Source organism: Mustela nigripes, chromosome 6, assembly GCF_022355385.1.
Source record: "Mustela nigripes isolate SB6536 chromosome 6, MUSNIG.SB6536, whole genome shotgun sequence".
Taxonomy (NCBI): Eukaryota; Metazoa; Chordata; class Mammalia; order Carnivora; family Mustelidae; genus Mustela; species Mustela nigripes.
The window spans coordinates 87173673-87178257 of record NC_081562.1 but is presented as its reverse complement, the minus strand read 5'-3'; the positions used below and the strand labels follow the sequence as shown (position 1 = coordinate 87178257).

The 4585-nt window shown below is 42.0% G+C and overlaps 1 pseudogene; it reads left to right on the top strand.

The window, feature by feature from the left end:
- Positions 1-943: 943 nt before the first annotated feature.
- Positions 944-4585, top strand: part of LOC132020341 (keratin, type II cytoskeletal 6C-like) — a 7060-nt pseudogene continuing 3418 nt past the window's right edge.

Below are 4585 nucleotides of genomic sequence, written 5' to 3'. Positions count from 1 at the left end.
TATGGAGGGTTAAATGATTTAAAAGACATATTATTTGGAGAATACATCACTCAAACAAATATGCATGGACCTTCTTTGGATCCTGAATTGAACAAATTATAAAAAATATCAATGAGAATACAAGGCATTTAGATGTTAGACACTTCATGATGTTAAAGAATCACTGTTATACTTTAAGATATAAAAATAGTATTTTGGTCATTTTTAAAAACAGTGTGCCATTTAGAGATAAAAACTGAATTATTTACTGATGAATCACGTGGTCTTCTGGAATTTCCTTTCAAATAAATTTAAGGTGGATGAAGAAAGAGGGGGAAGTTACGAATGAAATAAGGCTTACCTTAGATACAATAACAAAATCTGGGTGATGGGCATCCAGGGCTTTATTAAGTTCTTCTTATCCTTTTCTGCCTATCCAACATTCTACATAACAGAAAAAAAAACAACTCAAACTTCACATATTTGCAATTATTAGAAAATATTAATATTTTGTTCGGTCATAAGTAATAGATAACTTTCAGATTTCTAGTTCTCAGCTGTCACAAAATACCAGGTTGGAGAAGAGAGCACTCAGGACACTCTGGTATACAAGCAAAACATTCTGAACCTTTGTTTGAGACAAAGTCTAACTCCTGGCTTCAGTGAATTCAGAATAGTCTTACTGTGTTGATATCAATCATAGATTAAAGATAGGAGAATACCTCTCTGGCTAACAGAAGCCAAAAAAGCAATCTTCATATTTCATAACTATTCTAATAACAAAGATGAAGAATCACTGTTTTTAATAGCCAGCCCTTCCCAACATTCAAAGTCACCTTTCAGAATGAGCCCAGTCCAGTTCACCCTGCAGAGTGGCTTCTGGAAAGCATCTCATGTTCCTCCTCCTCTTAGCTTTACCCTCCAGCATTCCATGCTTTCTTCAGCCTTCTCCTCTTCAGGAACCATGTCTATCAAATCCACCATGAAGAGCCAAAACATCAGCCACCATGGCTTCAGTGCCAGCTCAGCCAGAGTCCCAGGGGTCTGCCGCTCTGGCTTCAGCAGTGTCTCCGTGTCCCGCTCCAGGGGCAGTGGTGGCTTCGGTGGAGCGTGTGGAGGAGCCGGCTTTGGCAGCAGGAGCCTCTATGGCCTGGGTGGCTCCAAGAGGATCTCCATCGGAGGGGGCAGCTGTGCCATCAGTGGCGGATATGGTGGCAGAGTTGGCGGCTTTGGCTATGGAGGTGGAGCCTCAAGTGGATTTGGTTTTGGTGGTGCAGCTGGTGGTGGCTTTGGGCTCGGTGGTGGACCTGGCTTTGCTGGTGGCTATGGGGGCTCTGGCTTCCCTGTGTGCCCTCCTGGAGGCATCCAAGAGGTCACCGTCAACCAGAATCTCCTCACTCCTCTGAACCTGCAAATCGACCAAGACCTGCAGATCAAGACCCTCAACAACAAGTTTGTCTCCTTCATCGACAAGGTGAGTCAGGAGGACCTGTCTCCACTGGGATTCCAGAGTTCCCAAACTAGACAAGTAACCAATGTCCTACCAGGGGGAGACTCAGGAGGAGGGGAGGGAGAAGGGGACTGGGACTCGCTCTCCCCTGAGATGCCAGTTGGGCTCCATGTTCACAAAAGGCAGAAGGTGATGGAAATCATTTAAAACCACAGGGTCTCTTAAGTGTCCTTCATCATTCCCAGGGAAAAATATTCTACTTTTGATAAGCATGGAGCAAAAGAAGGCAGTGAGAGAATGGAATGGGTTAACACTTATCACTGAAGAGTCTATGATGAGATACAAAGAAAAGGTCAGTCATAACTTGCTCTGAGGCTCCGGGTAGGAAGAAAAAAAGTGAAAAAGCAAAAAGAAGAAAAGAAAGATAATATTATTTTTGGTCCATATGAGAAAAAGAAATATTTGAGATGCACAAGTGTGTATATTCCATTAAAAATGAATTTATTCTAGAAACAGAGCATGACCATCTATCAAGAATGTTTTCAGAGAAGATACTTACACTAAATGGAAGTTTAGAATAGAATTGAATCATTAGATAACATTCAACATCCCTTCTACTGACATCCTCTGGAAAATAAAAGCTTTGCACAATGTTATCTGGTAAAAACTATTTTAAATTACATTTGTGATTCTGCTTATCAAGAGAAGGAGAGGAAGTGACGAAAATTCATTGAATGGCCACAGTAACTTATAGGGAAGGAACATCTCAAAGGTCTTTTGGGGGAATTTCATTGAGGAGATCTGTGGGTTGAGAAGGAAAAAGATTTGTGGAACATGCATCCCAGACTGAACCTCTCTACATTGTTTAGTAGCCCAGCACCATGGAGACCACCCTGACATATTTAGAAATCTAACAGTACAAACATCTTATTTTCTTTCTATGTTTGGAAAATGACCATCCTGTCTTCTTCTGGGTGTGGTTCCTGGAGCAGTAGAACAAGTTACTAGACACCAAGTGAACCCACCTTCAGAATCAGAGCACCAAGACCTTAAGGCCAAACCTGAAGCCTATGTGTGAACAGTACCTCAACAACTTCAGGAGGCAACTGGAATGTCTTCCCTCCTTTAATGATTGTCTGGACTTGAGGCTCAGACACATGCAGACACATCTCTGGTGGAGAACTTCAGAGATAGGAGCTTGTTTCTGAAGCCCATATTTCAAGTCTATGAGTGGCCAGGTTTAGTTGTGGGCATGATTGCTTAGGAAAAAATATCCAGTTGAAATAAAAATAGTAAATTATTGCCTAAGAAAAATCAGAATAAACAAAACAGACAGTAGGTTTCATCACCAAGTACACAATAAGGGAGAAAATGAGAGAGTAGTCACTTTCTAGGCTCCATGAACTGATAGTTCAAGAACCATCCATTTAGTGTGAAAGGTTGGGTCAAGACAGGCTCTTTAAAAATTCTTTACTTATTGGCTCAAGTATCTTTCCTCTTCCTCTTTTTAGATACAAAGGATAAATCAATAAGCATGAAGCAGCACAAAATGAATTCACCCAAAGATGGTGAGTTTATCAAGATTAGGTGTCTTAGTCCCTTTGTTGAAGGCTGGAAGAGTAAAAAGCAAGAGCCAAAAATTGAAGAAAAGAAAGATTTTAATAACATTGTACTCCTGAGCTTTGCCTTTAACCTCTCCCTGACTGTGAATACCATAGATATGAAGAACATCACAATTTTTTGCAACATTAGGTGCTCAATGATCCCCAAACTATTCATTTGTGAACAGCAGATAATCTTGTGCCATCTACTTTTCTTAGAGATGTAATATTATTTGGTACAAGCTTATTAAATGATTTGGGAATTGAAAGCCATTGTTCATATGTGAAAGCCCATACTTTCCTTTCTTTCCTTCTGAACTCCTGCAGGTCAAGGTGAACAGACCACCTTGTTACAAAGTACCAAGAAGGAAACTACTGAGCTCAACCAAATGATCCTGAGACAGATATCTGACCTTGATGACATCCAAAAGCAGGTAGGATGGAGCAGAGAGTGGGAGTGGGGAAAGGAAGAAAAGTACTATCTCTTTGCTAGACCATCAGCCAGTAATCAACCATCATTTGGACATATTCTGGGCACTAGAACCTACAAGGGAGGAAAGACCATCCTGTTCTTAGTAAGTGCCACTGGGTCTCTCAGGACAAATGGGCCCAATCCCAAGAGCATGATACAAACACAGAAACATCTCTCCTGGTCACAGGAGTAGACTATGGGCTAGAAGCATAGCAACAGGATTGATCTTAGAGGAATGATTGTACTGGGAGCTGCAAAGGAACAAATGGGGAGGAAAGGCAGGCTGTACAATTTGAGAAAAGCTGTTGCAAATCTGCTCATGATTCAAAAAAAAGAGGCAAAAGTAAACGTGGAGAGCAGGGTTTTCCAAACATGTGACTCTGAGCTGGGATGAGAGCAGAGTTTCAGTAGTCTTATGGAAAATTCACCTCCTCAAGGAACCATATTTTTTAATGTGCAAATTTAGTTGTGGACGTGCCAGACACATTTGTGTCTGTGGTCCAGATTTGGCTTTGGAGACAACACTCAAAAAAATCCAGTTGTCCAGTTCTTCTAATATGTAGACTGTAGATTCAATTAGTCACCATCCACGTCCTCATACAGGTGGTTAATACAAAAGACATAGGGCGTTAATAACAAGCTCAGAGATGTGAAAAGGTTAGCAGATAGTCAAACAGCTAGACAGGAAGATGCAGGGTTCCCTTTCTACCAATTCTACACTCCAGAATTCTTCCTCACTAGAAAGAAGTGTGGTTAGTCTCCTCTAGAGGACTGAATCTAAAGTTCTTTCTGCCTATGTTCCTCCTCTAGTGTGCCAACCTGCAGTCTGCCATCGCTGATGCTGAGCAGCATGGGGAGATGGCCCTCAAGGATGCCAAGAACAAGCTGGCTGGGCTGGAGGATGCCCTGCAGAAGGCCAAGCAGGACATAGCCAGGTTCCTGAAGGAGTACCAGGAGCTGATGAATGTTAAACTGGCCCTGGATGTGGAGATCGCCACCTACAGGAAGCTGCTGGAGGGCGAGGAGTGCAGGTGGATAACTCATCACACAAGCCCCTCAAACATCCTGGATCCAGGTTTAGGA